This window comes from Ambystoma mexicanum, chromosome 12, assembly GCF_040938575.1.
Source record: "Ambystoma mexicanum isolate Mex_15411 chromosome 12, UKY_AmexF1_1, whole genome shotgun sequence".
NCBI classification, from domain to species: domain Eukaryota; kingdom Metazoa; phylum Chordata; class Amphibia; order Caudata; family Ambystomatidae; genus Ambystoma; species Ambystoma mexicanum.
The window spans coordinates 313,471,755-313,493,206 of record NC_090936.1 but is presented as its reverse complement, the minus strand read 5'-3'; positions in this window follow the sequence as shown (position 1 = coordinate 313,493,206).

The window sequence follows — 21,452 nt, the reverse complement described above, 5'->3', positions numbered from 1 at the left end:
CCCCAAGTCTGTTTTCGGAGCGGAATCTCAGACATTCTGCCAACTGGCACAAAATACAGATATGGGCCTCGGGTGTCCAAGCCACCAAGGAAAACAGGGAACTCCATGCATTTCCGAAAAGAGGACACCCGTGGGAATCTGCAGACGTATGATTTGCGCACATCGCCCCAGAATTTATTACCCAGACACGCCTGTAAAGTCTGAAATGTGGGGGTAAAATGCATTTTCCGCACATTTCGCTCGGCGCACCCATCGAAACACGCCCCCAACAACACATGGCCTACCGTCCCGAATTCCCACAGGTGTCCCGATGAAAACGGTACCTCACATGTGTGGGTGCACGTACCTGGCTGCCAAGGGGAAAGCCTAAAACACAAGTAACCCCAAGTATGTTTTCAGAGCGGAATCTCAGACATTCTGCCGAGCGGCACAACATACAGATATGGGTCTCGGGTGTCCAAGCCACCATGGAAAACACGGAAACCCATGCATTTCCGAAAAGAGGACACCCTTGGGAATCCGCAGAGGTCTGATTTGCGCACATCGCCCCAGAATTTATTACCCAGACACCCCCGCAAATTCCGAAATGTGGGGAAAAAAACACATTTTCCGCACATTTCGCTCGGCGCACCCATCAAAACACGCCCCTAACAACACATGGCCTACTTTCCCGCATTCCCACAGGTGTCCCTATGAAAACGGTACCTCACATGTGTGGGTGCACCTACCTGGCCGCCAAGGGGAAAGCCTAAAACACAAGTAACCCCAAGTATGTTTTCAGAGCGGAATCTCAGTTATTCTGCCGAGCGGCACAACATACAAATATGGACCTCGGGTGTCCAGCCAGCATGGAAAAAAGGGAACCCCATGCATTTCCGAAAAGAGGTCCCCCTTGGGAATCCGCAGAGGTCCGATTTGCGCACACCGCCCCAGAATTTATTACCCAGACACCCCCGCAAAGTCCGAAATGTGGGGGAAAAAATGCATTTTCCGCACATTTTGCTCGGCGCACCCATCGAAACACGCCCCCAACAACACATGGCCTACCGTCCCGCGTCCGCACAGGTGTCCCGATGAAAATGGTACCTCACATGTGTGGGTGCACCTACCTGGCTGCCAAGGGGAAAGCCTAAAGCACAAGTAACCCCAAGTCTGTTTTCAGAGCGGAATCTCAGACATTCTGCCGACCGGCACAACATCAGATATGGGCCTCGGTTGTCCAAGCCACCAAGGAAAACGGGGAACCCCATGCATTTCCGAAAAGAGGACACCTGTGGGAATCCGCAGAGGTATGATTTGCGCACATCGCCCCAGAATGTATTACCCAGACAACCCCGAAAAGGCCAAAATGTGGGGGAAAAAACGCATTTTCTGCACATTTCGCTCGGCGCGCCCATCGAAACACGCCCCCAACAACACATGCCTACCGTCCCGTGGTCCCACAGGTGTCCCAATGAAAACGGTACCTCACATGTGTGGGTGCACCTACCTGGCTGCCAAGGGGAAAGCCTAAAACACAAGTAACCCCAAGTCTGTTTTCAGAGCGAATCTCAGACATTCTGCCGACCAGCACAGCATACAGATATGGGCCTCGGGTGTCCAAGCCACCAAGGAAAACAGGGAACCCCGTGCAGTTCCGAAAAGAGGATACCCGTGGTAATCCGCAGAGGTATGATTTGCGCACATCGCCCCAGAATTTATTACCCAGACACCCCTGCAAAGTCCAAAATGTGGGGAAAAAATGCATTTTCTGCACATTTCGCTCGGCGCACCCATCGAAACACACCCCGACAACACCTGGCCTAACTGTCCAGCGTTACCACAGGTGTCCTGATGAAAACGGTACCTCACATGTGTGGGTGCACCTACCTGGCTGCCAAGGGGAATGCCTAAAACACAAGTAACCCCAAGTCTGTTTTCAGAGCGGAATCTCAGACATTCTGCCGACCGGCACAACATACAGATATGGGCCTCGGGTGTCCAAGCCACCAAGGAAAACAGTGAACCCCATGCATTTCCGAAAAGAGGACAACCGTGGGAATCCGCAGAGGTATGATTTGTGCATATCGCCCCAGAAATTATTACCCAGACACCCCCGCAAAGTCCGAAATGTGGGGAAAAAAATGCATTTTCCGCACATGTCGCTCGGCTCACCCATCGAAACATGCCCCAAACAACACATGGCCAACTGTCCCGAATTCCCACAGGTGTCCCGATGAAAACGGTACCTCACATGTGTGGGTGCACCTACCTGGCTGCCAAGGGGAAAGCCTAAAACACAAGTAACCCCAACTCTGTTTTCAGAGCGGAATCTCAGACATTCTGCCGACCGGCATAACATACAGATATGGGCCTCGGGTGTCCAAGCCACCAAGGAAAACAGGGAACTCCATGCATTTCCGAAAAGCGGACACTCGTGGGAATCTGCAGAGGTATGATTTGCGCACATCGCCCCAGAATTTATTACCCAGACACCCCTGCAAAGTCTGAAATGTGGGGGTAAAACGCATTTTCCGAACATTTCGCTCGGCGAACCCATCAAAACACGCCCCCAACAACACATGGCCTACAGTGCCGTGTTCCCACAGGTGTCCTGATGAAAATGGAACCTCACATGTGTGGATGCACCTACCTGGCAGCCAAGGGGAAGGCCTAAAACACAAGTAACCCCAAGTCTGGTTTCAGAGCGGAATCTCAGACATTCTGCCGACTGGCACAACATACAGATATGGGCCTCGGGTGTCCAAGCCACCAAGGAAAACAGGGAACCCCATGCATTTCCAAAAAGAGGATACCAGTGGGAATTTGCAGAGGTATGATTTGTGCTCATCGCCCCAGAATTTATTACCCAGACACCCCCGCAAAGTCCGAAATGTGGGGAAAAAAACACATTTTCCGCAAATTTCGCTCGGCGCAGCCATCAAAACACGCCCTCAACAACACATGGCCTACTATCCCGCGTTTCCACAGGTGTCCCGATGAAAATGGTACCTCACATGTGTGGGTGCACCTACCTGGCTGCCAAGGGGAAAGCCTAAAACACAAGAAACCCCAAGTCTGTTTTCAGAGCGGAATCTCAGACATTCTGCCGACCGGCACAACATACAGATATGGGCCTCGGGTGTCCAAGCCACCAAGGAAAACAGGGAACCCCATGCATATCTGAAAAGAAGACACCCATGGGAATCCGCAGAGGTATGATTTGCGCACATCGCCCCAGAATTTATTACCCAGACACCCCCGCAAAGTCCGAAATGTGGGGGAAAAAATGCATTTTCCGCACATTTCACTCGGCGCACTCATCGAAACACGCCCCCAACAACACATGGCCTACCGTCCAGCGTTACCACAGGTGTCCTGATGAAAACGGTACCTCACATGTGTGGGTGCACCTACCTGGCTGCCAAGGGGAATGCCTAAAACACAAGTAACCCCAAGTCTGTTTTCAGAGCGGAATCTCAGACATTCTGCCGACCGGCACAACATACAGATATGGGCCTCGGGTGTCCAAGCCACCAAGGAAAACAGGGAAACCCATGCATTTCTGAAAAGAGGAAACCTGTGGGAATACGCAGAGGTATGATTTGCACACATCGCCCCAGAATTTATTACCCAGACACCCCTGCAAAGTCCAAAATGTGGGGAAAAAATGCATTTTCTGCACATTTCGTTCGGCGCACTCATCGAAACACGCCCCCAACAACACATGGCCTACCGTCCAGCGTTACCACCGGTGTCCTGATGAAAACGGTACCTCACATGTGTGGGTGCACCTACCTGGCTGCCAATGAGAAAGTCTAAAACACAAGTAACCCCAAGTCTGTTTTCAGAGCGAATCTCAGACATTCTGCCGACCGGCACAGCATACAGATATGGGCCTCGGGTGTCCAAGCCACCAAGGAAAACAGTGAACCCCATGAATTTCCGAAAAGAGGACAACCGTGGGAATCCACAGAGGTATAATTTGTGCATATCGCCCCAGAACTTATTAAACAGACACCCCCGCAAAGTCCGAAAATGTGAGGAAAAAAATGCATTTTCCGCACATGTCACTCGGCTCACCCATCGAAACATGCCCCCAACAACACATGGCCTACCGTCCCGAATTCCCACAGGTGTCCCGATGAAAACAGTACCTCACATGTGTGGGTGCACGTACCTGGCTGCCAAGGGGAAAGTCTAAAACACAAGTAACCCCAAGTATGTTTTCAGAGCGGAATCTCAGACATTCTGCCGAGCGGCACAACATACAGATGTGGGCCTCGCGTGTCCAAGCCACCATGGAAAACACGGAAACCCATGCATTTCCGAAAAGAGGACACCCTTGGGAATCCGCAGAGGTCTGATTTGCGCACATCGCCCCAGAATTTATTACCCAGACACCCCCGCAAAGTCCGAAATGTGGGGGAAAAAATGCATTTTCCGCACATTTCGCTCGGCGCACCCATCGAAACACGCCCCCAACAACACATGGCCTACTGTCCCGCGTTCCCACAGGTGTCCCGATGAAAATGGTACCTCACATGTGCGGGTACACCTACCTGGCTGCCAAGGGGAAAGCCTAAAACACAAGTAACCCTAAGTCTGTTTTCAGTGCGGAATCTCAGACATTCTACCGACCGGCACAACATACAGATATGGGCTTTGGGTGTTCAAACCACCAAGGAAAACAGGGAACCCCATATTTTTTCCCGAAAAGAGGACACCGGTGGGAATCCGCAGAGGTATGATTTGCGCACATCGCCCCAGAATTTATTACCCAGGCAAACCCGCAAAGGCCAAAATGTGGGGGAAAAAACGCATTTTCCGCACATTTCGCTCGGCGCGCCCATCGAAACACGCCCCCAACAACACATGGCCTACCGTCCTGTGGTCCCACAGGTGTCCCAATGAAAACGGTACCTCACATGTGTGGGTGCACCTACCTGGCTGCCAAGGGGAAAGCCTAAAACACAAGTAACCCCAAGTCTGTTTTCAGAGCCAATCTCAGACATTCTGCCGACCAGCACAGCATACAGATATGGGCCTCGGGTGTCCAAGCCACCAAGGAAAACAGGGAACCCCATGCAGTTCCGAAAAGAGGATACCCGTGGTAATCCGCAGAGGTATGATTTGCGCACATCGCCCCAGAATTTATTACCCAGACACCCCTGCAAAGTCCAAAATGTGGGGAAAAAATGCATTTTCTGCACATTTCGCTCGGCGCACCCATCGAAACTCACCCCCAACAACACATGGCGTACCGTCCAGCGTTACCACAGGTGTCCTGATGAAAACGGTACCTCACATGTGTGGGTGCACCTACCTGGCTGCCAAGGGGAATGCCTAAAACACAAGTAACCCCATGTCTGTTTTCAGAGCGGAATCTCAGACATTCTGCCGACCGGCACAACATACAGATATGGGCCTCGGGTGTAAAAGCCACCAAGGAAAACAGTGAACCCCATGCATTTCGGAAAAGAGGACAACCGTGGGAATCCGCAGAGGTATGATTTGTGCATATCGCCCCAGAACTTATTACCCAGACACCCCCGCAAAGTCCGAAATGTGGGGAAAAAAATGCATTTTCCGCACCTGTCACTTGGCTCACCCATCGAAACACGCCCCCAACAACACATGGCCTACCGTCCAGCGTTACCACTGGTGTCCTGATGAAAACGGTACCTTACATGTGTGGGTGCACCTACCTGGCTGCCAAGGGGAATGCCTAAAACACAAGTAACCCAAAGTCTGTTTTCAGAGCGGAATCTCAGACATTCTGCCGACCGGCACAACATACAGATATGGGCCTTGGGTGTCCAAGCCACCAAGGAAAACAGTGAACCCCATGCATTTCCGAAAAGAGGACAACATTGGGAATCCGCAGAGGTATGATTTGTGCATATCGCCCCAGAACTTATTACCCAGACACCCCCGCAAAGTCCGAAATGTAGGAAAAAAATGCACTTTCCGCTTATGTCACTCGGCTCACCCATCGAAACATGCCCCCAACAACACATGGCCAACCGTCCCGAATTCCCACAGGTGTCCCGATGAAAACGGTACCTCACATGTGCGGGTGCACCTACCTGGCTGCCAAGGGGAAAGCCTAAAACACAAGTAACCCCAAGTCTGTTTTCAGAGCGGAATCTCAGACATTCTGCCGACCGGCACAACATACAGATATGGGCCTCGGGTGTCCAAGCCACCAAGGAAAACAGGGAACTCCATGCATTTCCGAAAAGAGGAAACCTGTGGGAATACGCAGAGGTATGATTTGCACACATCGCCCCAGAATTTATTACCCAGACAACCCCACAAAATCCGAAATGTGGGGAAAAAACACATTTTCCGCACATTTCGCTCAGCGCACCCATCGAAAGACGCCCCCAACAACACAATGCCTACCGTCCCGTGTTCCCACAGGTGTCCCAATGAAAACGGTACCTCACATGTGTGGGTGCACCTACCTGGCTGCCAAGGGGAAAGCCTAAAACACAAATAACCCCCAGTCTGTTTTCAGAGCGAATCTCAGACATTCTGCTGAACGGCACAGCATACAGATATGGGCCTCGGGTGTCCAAGCCACCAACGAAAACAGTGAACCCCATGCATTTCCGAAAAGAGGACAACCGTGGGAATACGCAGAGGTATGATTTGCGCACATCGCCCCAGAATTTATTACCCAGACACCCCCGCAAAGTCCGAAATTTGGGGAAAAAACACATTTTCCGCACATTTTGCTCGGCGCACCCATCAAAACACGTGCCCAACAACACAATGCCTACCGTCCCGTGTTCCCACAGGTGTCCCAATGAAAACGGTACCTCACATGTGTGGGTGCACCTACCTGGCTGCCAAGGGGAAAGCCTAAAACACAAATAACCCCCAGTCTGTTTTCAGAGCGAATCTCAGACATTCTGCTGAACGGCACAGCATACAGATATGGGCCTCGGGTGTCCAAGCCACCAACGAAAACAGTGAACCCCATGCATTTCCGAAAAGAGGACAACCGTGGGAATACGCAGAGGTATGATTTGCGCACATCGCCCCAGAATTTATTACCCAGACAACCCCACAAAATCCGAAATGTGGGGAAAAAACACATTTTCCGCACATTTCGCTCAGCGCACCCATCGAAAGACGCCCCCAACAACACAATGCCTACCGTCCCGTGTTCCCACAGGTGTCCCAATGAAAACGGTACCTCACATGTGTGGGTGCACCTACCTGGCTGCCAAGGGGAAAGCCTAAAACACAAATAACCCCCAGTCTGTTTTCAGAGCGAATCTCAGACATTCTGCTGAACGGCACAGCATACAGATATGGGCCTCGGGTGTCCAAGCCACCAACGAAAACAGTGAACCCCATGCATTTCCGAAAAGAGGACAACCGTGGGAATACGCAGAGGTATGATTTGCGCACATCGCCCCAGAATTTATTACCCAGACACCCCCGCAAAGTCCGAAATTTGGGGAAAAAACACATTTTCCGCACATTTTGCTCGGCGCACCCATCAAAACACGTGCCCAACAACACATGGCCTACCGTCCCGCGTTCCCACAGGTGTCCCGATGAAAACGGTACCTCACATGTGTGGGTGCACCTACCTGGCCGCCAAGGGGAAAGCCTAAAACACAAGTAAACCCAAGTATGTTTTCAGAGCGGAATCTCAGACATTCTGCCGAGCGGCACAACATACAGATATGGAACTCGGGTGTCCAGCCACCATGGAAAAAAGGGAACCCCATGCATTTCCGAAAAGAGGACACCCTTGGGAATCCGCAGAGGTCTGATTTGCGCACATCGCCCCAGAATTTATTACCCAGACACCCCCGCAAAGTCCGAAATGTGGGGGAAAAAATGCATTTTCCGCACATTTTGCTCGGCGAACCCATCGAAACACGCCCCCAACAACACATGGCCTACCGTCCCGCGTTCCCACAGGTGTCCCGATGAAAATGGTACCTCACATGTGCGGGTGCACCTACCTGGCTGCCAAGGGGAAAGCCTAAAGCACAAGTAACCCCAAGTCTGTTTTCAGAGCTGAATCTCAGACATTCTGCCGACCGGCATAACATACAGATATGGGCCTCGGGTGTCCAAGCCACCAAGGAAAACGGGGAAACCCATGCATTTCCGAAAAGAGGACACCTGTGGGAATCCGCAGAGGTATGATTTGCGCACATCGCCCCAGAATTTATTACCCAGACAGCCCCGCAAAAGCAAAAATGTGGGGAAAAAAATGCATTTTCCGCACATTTCGCTTGGCGCGCCAATCGAAACACGCCCCCAACAACACATGGCCTACCGTCCCGTGGTCCCACAGGTGTCCCAATGAAAACGGTACCTCACATGTGTGGGTGCACCTACCTGGCTGCCAAGGGGAAAGCCTAAAACACAAGTAACCCCAAGTCTGTTTTCAGAGCGAATCTCAGACATTCTGCCGAGCGGCACAGCATACAGATATGGGCCTCGGGTGTCCAAGCCACCAAGGAAAACAGGGAACCCCATGCAGTTCCGAAAAGAGGATACCCGTGGTAATCCGCAGAGGTATGATTTGCGCACATCGCCACAGAATTTATTACCCAGACACCCCCGCAAAGTCCGAAATGTGGTGAAAAAAACGCATTTTCCGCACATTTCGCTCGGCGCACCCATCGAAACACGCCCCCAACAACACATGGCCTACTGTCCCGCGTTCCCACTGGTGTCCTGATGAAAACGGTACCTCACATGTGTGGGTGCTCCCTCCTGGCTGCCAAGGGGAAAGCCTAAAACACAAGTAATCCCAAGTCTGTTTTCAGAGAGGAATCTCAGACCTTCTGACGACCGGCACAACATACAGATATGGGCCTCGGGTGTCCAAGCCACCAGGGAAAACAGGGAACCCCATGCATTTCTGAAAAGAGGACACCCTTGGGAATCCGCAGAGGTATGATTTGCATACATCGCCCCAGAATTTATTACCCAGACACCCCCGCAAAGTCCGAAATGGGGGGAAAAATGTATTTTCCGCATATTTCGCTCAGTGCACCCATCGAAACACGTCCCTAACAAAACATGGCCTACCGTCCCGCGTTTCCACAGGTGTTCCGATGAAAATGGTACCTCACATGAGTGGGTGCACCTACCTGGCTGCCTAGGGGAAAGCCTAAAACACAAGTAACCCAAAGTCTGTTTTCAGAGCGGAATCTCAGACATTCTGCCGACCGGCACAGCATATAGATATGGGCCTCGGGTGTTCTAGCCACCAAGGAAAACAGGGAACCCCATGCATTTCCAAAAAGAGGACACCCGTGAGAATTCGCAGAGGTATGATTTGCGCACATCGCCCCAGAATTTATTACCCAGACACGCCCGCAATGTCGAAAATGTGGGGGAAAAAATGCATTTACCGCACATTTCGCTCGGCGCACCCATCAAAACACGCCCCCAACAATACATGGCCTACTGTCCAGCGTTTCCAAAGGTGTCCCGATGATAACGGTACCTCAGATGTGTGGGTGCACCTACCTGGCTGCCAAGGGGAAAGCCTAAAACACAAGTAACCCCAAGTCTGTTTTCAGAGTGGAATCTCAGACATTCTGCCGACCGGCACAACATACAGATATGGGCCTCGGGTGTCCAAGCCACCAAGGAAAACAGGGAACCCCATGCATTTCCGAAAAGAGGACACCGGTGGGAATCCGCAGAGGTATGATTTGTGCACATCGCCCCAGAATTTATTATCCAGACCCCCCTGCAAATTCTGAATTGTGGGGAAAAAAACACATTTTCTGCACATTTCGCTCGGTGCACCCATCGAAACACGCCCCCAACAATACATGGCCTACTGTCCAGCGTTTCCAAAGGTGTCCCGATGATAACGGTACCTCAGATGTGTGGGTGCACCTACCTGGCTGCCAAGGGGAAAGCCTAAAACACAAGTAACCCCAAGTATGTTTTCAGAGCGGAATCTCAGACATTCTGCCGACCGGCACAACAAACAGATATGGGCCTCGGGTGTCCAAGCCATCAAGGAAAACAGGGAACCCCATGCATTACCGAATAGAGGACACCCGTGGGAATCTGCAGAGGTATGATTTGCGCACATCGCCCCAGAATTTATTACCCAGACACCCCCGCAAAGTCCGAAATGTGGGGAAAAAATGTATTTTCCGCATATTTCGCTCAGTGCACCCATCGAAACACGCCCCCAACAACACATGGCCTACCGTCCCGCATTCCCACAGGTGTCCCGTTGAAAACAGTACCTCACATGTGTCGGTGCACCTACCTGGCCGCCAAGGTGAAAGCCTAAAACACAAGTAACCTCAAGTTTGTTTTCAGAGCTGAATCTCAGACATTCTGCCGAGCGGCAAAACATACAGATATGGGCCTCGGGTGTCCAAGCCACCATGGAAAACACGGAAACCCATGCATTTCTGAAAAGAGGACACCCTTGGGAATCCGCAGAGGTCTGATTTGTGCACATCGCCCCAGAATTTATTACCCAGACACCACCGCAAAGTCCGAAATGTGGGGGAAAAAATGCATTTTCTGCACATTTCGCTCGGCGCACCCATCGAAACACGCGCCTAACAACACATGGCCTACCGTCCCTCATTCCCACAGGTGTCCCGATGAAAACGGTACCTCACATGTGTGGGTGCACCTACCTGGCCGCCAAGGGGAAAGCCTAAAACACAAGTAACCCCAAGTATGTTTTCAGAGCGGAATCTCAGACATTCTGCCGAGCGGCAAAACATACAGATATGGGCCTCGGGTTCCAAGCCACCATGGAAAACACGGAAACCCATGCATTTCCGAAAAGAGGACACCCTTGGGAATCCGCAGAGGTCTGATTTGCGCACATCGCCCCAGAATTTATTACCCAGACACCACCGCAAAGTCCGAAATGTGGGGGAAAAAATGCATTTTCCGCACATTTCGCTCGGCGCCCCCATCTTAACACGCCCCTAACAACACATGGCCTACCGTCCCACGTTCCCACAGGTGTCCCGATGAAAATGGCACCTCACATGTGCGGGTTCACCTACCTGGCTGCCAAGTGGAAAGCCTAAAACACAAGTAACCCCAAGTTTGTTTTCAGAGCGGAATCTCAGACATTCTGCCGACCGGCACAACAAACAGATATGGGCCTCGGGTGTCCAAGCCACCAAGGAAAACAGGGAACCCCTTGCATTACCAAATAGAGGACACCCGTGGGAATCTGCAGTGGTATGATTTGCGCACATCACCCCAGAATTTATTACCCAGACACCCCCGCAAGGCCCGAAATGTGAGGAAAAAAATGCATTTTCAGCACATGTCGCTAGGCGCACTCATCGAAACACGCCCCCAACAACACATGGCCTACCGTCCCGCGTTCCCACAGGTGCCCCGATGAAAACGGCATCTCACATGTTTGGGTGCACCTACCTGGTTGCCAAGGGGAAAGAGTAAAACACAAGTAACCCCAAGTCTGTTTTCAGTGCGGAATCTCAGACATTCTACCGACCGGCACAGCATACAGATATGGGCCTCGGGTGTCCAAGCCACCAAGGAAAACAGGGAACCCCATGCATTTCCGAAAAGAGGGCACCCGTGGGAATCCGCAGAGGTATGATTTGCGCACATCACCCCAGAATTTATTACCCAGACACCCCTGCAAAGCCCGAAATGTGAGGAAAAAAATGCATTTTCCGCACATGTCGCTAGGCGCACTCATCGAAACACGCCCCCAACAACACATGGCCTACCGTCCCACGTTCCCACAGGTGTCCCGATGAAAACGGCATCTCACATGTGTGGGTGCACCTACCTGGCTGCCAATGGGAAAGCCTAAAACACAAGTAACCCCAAGTCTGTTTTCAGAGTGGAATCTCAGACATTCTGCCGACCGGCACAACATACAGATATGGGCCTCGGGTGTCCAAGCCACCAAGAAAAATAGGGAACCCCATGGATTTCCGAAAAGAGGGCACCTGTGGGAATCCACAGATGTATGATTTGCACACATAGCCCCAGAATGTATTACCCAGACACCCTTGCAAAGTCCAAAATGTGGGGGAAAAAATGCATTTTCGGCACATTTTGCTCGGCGCACTCATCGAAACACGCCCCCAACAACACATGGCCTACCATCCCGCGTTCCCACAGGTGTCCCGATGAAAATGGTACCTCACATGTGTGGGTGCATCTACCTGGCCGCCAAGGGGAAAGCCTAAAACACAAGTAATCCCAAGTATGTTTTCAGAGCGGAATCTCAGACATTCTGCAGAGCGGCACAACATACAGATATGGGCCTCGGGTGTCCAAGCCACCAAGGAAAACAGGGAAACCCATGCATTTCCGAAAAGAGGACACCCTTGGGAATCCGCAGAGGTATGATTTGCACACATCGTCCAAGAATTTATTACCCAGACACCCCCGCAAAGTCCGAAATGTGGGGAAAAAAATGTATTTTCCGCATATTTCGCTCGGTGCACCCATCGAAACACGCCCCCAACAACACATGGCCTACCATCCCGCGTTCCCACAGGTGTCCCGATGAAAATAGTACCTCACATGTGTGGGTGCATCTACCTGGCCGCCAAGGGGAAAGCCTAAAACACAAGTAAACCCAAGTATGTTTTCAGAGCGGAATCTCAGACATTCTGCAGAGCGGCACAACATACAGATATGGGCCTCGGGTGTCCAAGCCACCAAGGAAAACAGGGAAACCCATGCATTTCCGAAAAGAGGACACCCTTGGGAATCCGCAGAGGTCTGATTTGTGCACATCGCCCCAGAATTTATTACCCAGACACCCCTGCAAAGTCTGAAATGTGGGGGAAAAATGCATTTTCCGCACATTTCGCTGGGCGCACCCATCGAAACACGCCCCCAACAACACATGGACTACCATCCCGCATTCCCACAGGTGTCCCGATGAAAATGGTACCTCACATGTGTGGGTGCACCTACCTGGCTGCCAAGGGGAAAGCCTAAAGCACAAGTAACCCCAAGTCTGTTTTCAGAGCGGAATCTCAGACATTCTGCCGAGCGGCACAACATACAGATATGGGCCTCGGGTGTCCAAGCCACCATGGAAAACACGGAAACCCATGCATTTCCGAAAAGAGGACACCCTTGGGAATCCGCAGAGGTCTGATTTGCGCACATCACCCCAGAATTTATTACCCAGACACCCCCGCAAAGTCCGAAATGTGGGGAAAAAAACACATTTTCCGCACATGTCACTCGGCTCACCCATCGAAACATGCCCCCAACAACACATGGCCTACCGTCCCGAGTTCCCACAGGTGTCCCAATGAAAATGGTACCTCACGTGTGCGGGTGCACCTACCTGGCTGCCAAGGGGAAAGCCTAAAGCACAAGTAACCCCAAGTCTGTTTTCAGAGCTGAATCTCAGACATTCTGCCGACCGGCATAACATACAGATATGGGCATCTGGTGTCCAAGCCACCAAGGAAAACAGGGAACCCCATGCATTTCTGAAAAGAGGACACCTGTGGGAATACGCAGAGGTATGATTTGCACACATCGCCCCAGAATTTATTACCCAGACACCCCCGCAAAGTCCGAAATTTGGGGAAAAAACACATTTTCCGCACATTTCGCTCGGCGCACTTATCAAAACACGCCCCCAACAACACATGGCCTACTGTCCCGCATTCCCACAGGTGTCCCGATGAAAATGGTACCTCACATGTGTGGGTGCACCTACCTGGCCGCCAAGGGGAAAGCCTAAAACACAAGTAACCCCAATTATGTTTTCAGAGCGGAATCTCAGACATTCTGCCGACCGGCACAACATACAGATATGGAACTCGGGTGTCCAGCCACCATGGAAAAAAGGGAACCCCATGCATTTTCGAAAAGAGGACACCTGTGGGAATCCGCAGAGGTATGATTTGCGCACATCGCCCCAGAATTTATTACCCAGACAACCCCGCAAAGGCCAAAATGTGGGGAAAAAATGCATTTTCCGCACATTTTGCTTGGCGCGCCCATCGAAACACGCCCCCAACAACACATGGCCTACCGTCCCGTGGTCCCACAGGTGTCCCAATGAAAACGGTACCTCACATGTGTGGGTGCACCTACCTGGCTGCCAAGGGGAAAGCCTAAAACACAAGTAACCCCAAGTTTGTTTTCAGAGCGAATCTCAGACATTCTGCCGAGCGGCACAGCATACAGATATGGGCCTCGGGTGTCCAAGCCACCAAGGAAAACAGGGAACCCCATGCAGTTCTGAAAAGAGGATAGCCGTGGTAATCCGCAGAGGTATGATTTGCGCACATCGCCCCAGAATTTATTACCCAGACACCCCCGCAAAGTCCGAAATGTGGGGAAAAAAACGCATTTTCCGCACATTTCGCTCGGCGCACCCATCGAAACACGCCCCCAACAACACATGGCCTACTGTCCCGCGTTCCCACTGGTGTCCTGATGAAAACGGTACCTCACATGTGTGGGTGCTCCTACCTGGCTGCCAAGGGGAAAGCCTAAAACACAAGTAATCCCAAGTCTGTTTTCAGAGCGGAATCTCAGACATTCTGACGACCGGCACAACATACAGATATGGGCCTCGGGTGTCCAAGCCACCAGGGAAAACAGGGAACCCCAGGCATTTCTGAAAAGAGGACACCCTTGGGAATCCGCAGAGGTATGATTTGCATACATCGCCCCAGAATTTATTACCCAGACACCCCCGCAAAGTCCGAAATGTGGGGAAAAATGTATTTTCCGCATATTTCGCTCGGTGCACCCATCGAAACACGCCCCCAACAAAACATGGCCTACCGTCCCGCGTTCCCACAGGTGTCCTGATGAAAATGGTACCTCACATGAGTGGGTGCACCTACCTGGCTGCCAAGGGGAAAGCCTAAAACACAAGTAACCCGAAGTCTGTTTTCAGAGCGGAATCTCAGACATTCTGCCGACCGGCACAGCATATAGATATGGGCCTCGGGTGTTCTAGCCACCAAGGAAAACAGGTAACCCCATGCATTTCCAAAAAGAGGACACCCGTGAGAATTTGCAGAGGTATGATTTGCGCACATCGCCCCAGAATTTATTACCCAGACACGCCCGCAATGTCGAAAATGTGGGGGAAAAAATGCATTTACCGCACATTTCGCTCGGCGCACCCATCAAAACACGCCCCCAACAATACATGGCCTACTGTCCAGCGTTTACACAGGTGTCCCGATGATAACGGTACCTCAGATGTGTGGGTGCACCTACCTGGCTGCCAAGGGGCAAGCCTAAAACACAAGTAACCCCAAGTATGTTTTCAGAGCGGAATCTCAGACATTCTGCCGAGCGGCACAACATACAGATATGGGCCTCGGGTGTCCAAGCCACCATGGAAAACACGGAAACCCATGCATTTCCGAAAAGAGGACACCCTTGGGAATCCGCAGAGGTCTGATTTGCGCACATCGCCCTAGAATTTATTACCCAGACACCCCCGCAAAGTCCGAAATGTGGGGAAAAAAACACATTTTCCGCACATGTCACTCGGCTCACCCATCGAAACACGCCCCCAACAACACATGGCCTACCGTCCCGCGTTCCCACAGGTGTCCCAATGAAAATGGTACCTCACATGTGCGGGTGCACCTACCTGGCTGCCAAGGGGAAATCGTAAAGCACAAGTAACCCCAAGTCTGTTTTCAGAGCTGAATCTCAGACATTCTGCCGACCGGCATAACATACAGATATGGGCATCGGGTGTCCAAGCCACCAAGGAAAACAGGGAACCCCATGCATTTCTGAAAAGAGGACACCTGTGGGAATACGCAGAGGTATGATTTGCACACATCGCCCCAGAATTTATTACCCAGACACCCCCGCAAAGTCCGAAATTTGGGGAAAAAAACACATTTTCCGCACATTTCGCTCGGCGCACCCATCAAAACACGCCCCAAACAACACAGGGCCTACTTTCCGGCATTCCCACAGGTGTCCCGATGAAAACGGTACCTCACATGTGTGGGTGCACCTACCTGGCCGCCAAGGGGAAAGCCTAAAACACAAGTAACCCCAAGTATGTTTTCAGAGCGGAATCTCAGACATTCCGCCGAGCGGCACAACATACAGATATGGAACTCGGGTGTCCAGCCACCATGGAAAAAAGGGAACCCCATGCATTTCCGAAAAGAGGACACCCTTGGGAATCCGCAGAGGTCTGATTTGCGCACATCGCCCCAGAATTTATTACCCAGACACCCCCGTAAAGTCCGAAATGTGGGGGAAAAAATGCATTTTCCGCACATTTTGCTCGGCGCACCCATCGAAACACGCCCCAAACAACACATGGCCTACCGTCCCGCGTTCCCACAGGTGCCTCGATGAAAATGGTACCTCACATATGCGGGTGCACCTACCTGGCTGCCAAGGGGAAAGCCTAAAGCACAAGTAACCCCAAGTCTGTTTTCAGAGCGGAATCTCAGACATTCTGCCGACCGGCACAACATACAGATATGGGCCTCGGGTGTCCAAGCCACCAAGGAAAACGGGGAACCCCATGCATTTCCGAAAAGAGGACACCTGTGGGAATCCGCAGAGGTATGATTTGCGCACATCGCCCCAGAATTTATTACCCAGACAACCCCGCAAAGGCCAAAATGTGGGGAAAAAAATGCATTTTTCGCACATTTCGCTTGGCGCGCCCATCGAAACACGCCCCCAACAACACATGGCCTACCGTCCCGTGGTCCCACAGGTGTTCCAATGAAAACGGTACCTCACATGTGCGGGTGCACCTACCTGGGTGCCAAGGGGAAATCCTAAAGCACAAGTAACCCCAAGTCTGTTTTCAGAGCTGAATCTCAGACATTCTGCCGACCGGCATAACATACAGATATGGGCATCGGGTGTCCAAGCCACCAAGGAAAACAGGGAACCCCATGCATTTCTGAAAAGAGGACACCTGTGGGAATACGCAGAGGTATGATTTGCACACATCGCCCCAGAATTTATTACCCAGACACCCCCGCAAAGTGCGAAATTTGGGGAAAAAAACACATTTTCCGCACATTTCGCTCGGCGCACCCATCGAAACACGCCCCCAACAACACATGGCCTACTGTCCCGCATTCCCACAGGTGTCCCGATGAAAACGGTACCTCACATGTGTGGGTGCACCTACCTGGCCGCCAAGGGGAAAGCCTAAAACACAAGTAACCCCAAGTATGTTTTCAGAGCGGAATCTCAGACATTCTGCCGAGCGGCACAACATACAGATATGGAACTCGGGTGTCCAGCCACCATGGAAAAAAGGGAACCCCATGCATTTCCGAAAAGAGGACACCCTTGGGAATCCGCAGAGGTCTGATTTGCGCACATCGCCCCAGAATTTATTACCCAGGCACCCCCACAAAGTCCGAAATGTGGGGGAAAAAATGCATTTTCGGCACATTTTGCTTGGCGCGCCCATCGAAACACGCCCCCAACAACACATGGCCTACCGTCCCGTGGTCCCACAGGTGTCCCAATGAAAACGGTACCTCACATGTGTGGGTGCACCTACCTGGCTGCCAAGGGGAAAGCCTAAAACACAAGTAACCCCAAGTCTGTTTTCAGAGCGAATCTCAGACATTCTGCCGAGCGGCACAGCATACAGATATGGGCCTCGGGTGTCCAAGCCACCAAGGAAAACAGGGAACCCCATGCAGTTCCGAAAAGAGGATACCCGTGGTAATCTGCAGAGGTATGATTTGCGCACATCGCCCCAGAATTTATTACCCAGACACCCCCGCAAAGTCCGAAATGTGGGGAAAAAAATGCATTTTCCGCACATTTCGCTCGGCGCACCCATCGAAACACGCCCCCAACAACACATGGCCTACTGTCCCGTGTTCCCACTGGTGTCCTGATGAAAACGGTACCTCACATGTGTGGGTGCTCCTACCTGGCTGCCGAGGGGAAAGCCTAAAACACAAGTAATCCCGCGTCTGTTTTCAGAGCGGAATCTCAGACCTTCTGACGACCGGCACAACATACAGATATGGGCCTCGGGTGTCCAAGCCACCAGGGAAAACAGCGAACCCCATGCATTTCTGAAAAGAGGACACCCTTGGGAATCCGCAGAGGTATGATTTGCATACATCGCCCCAGAATTTATTACCCAGACACCCCCGCAAAGTCCGAAATGTGGGGAAAAATGTATTTTCCGCATATTTCGCTCGGTGCACCCATCGAAACACGCCCCCAACAAAACATGGCCTACCGTCCCGCGTTCCCACAGGTGTCCCGATGAAAATGGTACCTCACATGAGTGGGTGCACCTACCTGGCTGCCAAGGGGAAAGCCTAAAACACAAGTAACCCGAAGTCTGTTTTCAGAGCGGAATCTCAGACATTCTGCCGACCGGCACAGCATATAGATATGGGCCTCGGGTGTTCTAGCCACCAAGGAAAACAGGGAACCCCATGCATTTCCAAAAAGAGGACACCCGTGAGAATTTGCAGAGGTATGATTTGCGCACATCGCCCCAGAATTTATTACCCAGACACGCCCGCAATGTCGAAAATGTGGGGGAAAAAATGCATTTACCGCACATTTCGCTCGGCGCACCCATCAAAACACGCCCCCAACAATACATGGCCTACTGTCCAGCGTTTCCACAGGTGTCCCGATGATAACGGTACCTCAGATGTGTGGGTGCACCTACCTGGCTGCCAAGGGGAAAGCCTAAAACACAAGTAACCCCAAGTCTGTTTTCAGAGCGGAATCTCAGACATTCTGTCGACCGGCACAACATACAAATATGGGCCTCGGGTGTTCAATCCACCAAGAAAAATAGGAAACCCCATGCATTTCCGAAAAGAGGGCACCCGTGGGAATCCGCAGAGGTATGATTTGCGCACATCACCCCAGAATTTATTACCCAGACACCCCTGCAAAGCCCGAAATGTGAGGAAAAAAATGCATTTTCCGCACATGTCGCTAGGCGCACTCATCGAAACACGCCCCCAACAACACATGGCCTACCGTCCCACGTTCCCACAGGTGTCCGATGAAAACGGCATCTCACATGTGTGGGTGCACCTACCTGGCTGCCAATGGGAAAGCCTAAAACACAAGTAACCCCAAGTCTGTTTTCAGAGCGGAATCTCAGACATGCTGCCGACCGGCACAACATACAGATATGGGCCTCGGGTGTCCAAGCCACCAAGAAAAATAGGGAACCCCATGCATTTCCGAAAAGAGGGCACCCGTGGGAATCCACAGAGGTATGATTTGCACACATAGCCCCAGAATGTATTACCCAGACACCCTTGCAAAGTCCAAAATGTGGAGGAAAAAATGCATTTTCGGCACATTTCCCTCGGCGCACTCATCGAAACACGCCCCCAACAACACTTGGCTTACCGTCCAGCATTCCCACAGGTGTACCGATGAAACCGGTACCTCACATGTGTGGGTGCACCTACATGGCTGCCAAGGGGAAAGCCTAAAACATAAGTAACCCTAAGTCTGTTTTCAGTGCGGAATCTCAGACATTCTACCGACAGGCACAACATACAGATATGGGCCTTGGGTGTTCAAACCACCAAGGAAAACAGGGAACCCCATATTTTTTCCCGAAAAGAGGACACCGGTGGGAATCCGCAGAGTTATGATTTGTGCACATCGCCCCAGAATTTATTACCCAGACACCCCCGCAAATTCTGAATTGTGGGGGAAAAAACGCATTTTCCGCACATTTCACTCGGCACACCCATCGAAACACGCCCCCAACAACACATGGCCTACCGTCCCACATTCCCACAGGTGTCCTGATGAAAACAGTACATCACATGTGTGGGTGCACCTACCTGGATGCCAAGTGGAAAGCCTAAAACACAAGTAACCCCAAGTATGTTTTCAGAGCGGAATCTCAGACATTCTGCCGACCGGCACAACATACAGATATGGGCCTCGGGTGTCCAAGCCACCAAGGAAAACAGGGAACCCCATGCATTACCGAATAGAGGACACCCGTGGGAATCCGCAGAGGTATGATTTGCACACATCGTCCAAGAATTTATTACCCAGACACCCCCGCAAAGTCCGAAATGTGGGGAAAAAAATGTATTTTCCGCATATTTTGCTCGGTGCACCCATCGAAACACGCCCCCAACAACACATGGCCTACCATCCTGCGTTCCCACAGGTGTCCCGATGAAAATGGTACCTCACATGTGTGGGTGAATCTACCTGGCCGCCAAGGGGAAAGCCTAAAACACAAGTAATCCCAAGTATGTTTTCAGAGCGGAATTTCAGACATTCTGCAGAGCGGCACAACATACAGATATGGGCCTCGGGTGTCCAAGCCACCAAGGAAAACAGGGAAACCCATGCATTTCCAAAAAGAGGACACCCTTGGGTATCCGCAGAGGTCTGATTTGTGCACATCGCCCCAGAATTTATTACCCAGACACCCCTGCAAAGTCTGAAATGTGGGGGAAAAATGCATTTTCCGCACATTTCGCTGGGCGCACCCATCGAAACACGCCCCCAACAACACATGGACTACCATCCCGCATTCCCACAGGTGTCCCGATGAAAATGGTACCTCACATGTGTGGGTGCACCTACCTGGCTGCCAAGGGGAAAGCCTAAAGCACAAGTAACCCCAAGTCTGTTTTCAGAGCGGAATCTCAGACATTCTGCCGACCGGCACAACATACAGATATGGGCCTCGGGTGTCCAAGCCACCAAGGAAAACAGTGAACCCCATGCATTTCCGAAAAGAGGACAACCGTGGGAATCCATAGAGGTATGATTTGTGCATATCGACCCAGAACTTATTAAACAGACACCCCCGCAAAGTCCGAAATGTGGGGAAAAAAATGCATTTTCCGCACATGTCACTCGGCTCACCCATCGAAACATGCCCCCAACAACACATGGCCTACCGTCCCGAATTCCCACAGGTGTCCTGATGAAAACGGTACTTCACATGTGTGGGTACACGTACCTGGCTGCCAAGGGGAAAGCCTAAAACACAAGTAACCCCAAGTATGTTTTCAGAGCGGAATCTCAGACATTCTGCCGAGCGGCACAACATACAGATATGGGCCTCGGGTGTCCAAGCCACCATGGAAAACACGGAAACCCATGCATTTCCGAAAAGAGGACACCCTTGGGAATCCGCAGAGGTCTGATTTGCGCACATCGCCCCAGAATTTATTACCCAGACACCCCCGCAAAGTCCGAAATGTGGGGAAAAAAACACATTTTCCGCACATGTCACTCAGCTCACCCATCGAAACATGCCCCCAACAACACATGGCCTACCGTCCCGCGTTCCCACAGGTGTCCCAATGAAAATGGTACCTCACATGTGCGGGTGCACCTACCTGGCTGCCAAGGGGAAAGCCTAAAGCACAAGTAACCCCAAGTCTGTTTTCAGAGCTGAATCTCAGACATTCTGCCGACCGGCATAACATACAGATATGGGCATCGGGTGTCCAAGCCACCAAGGAAAA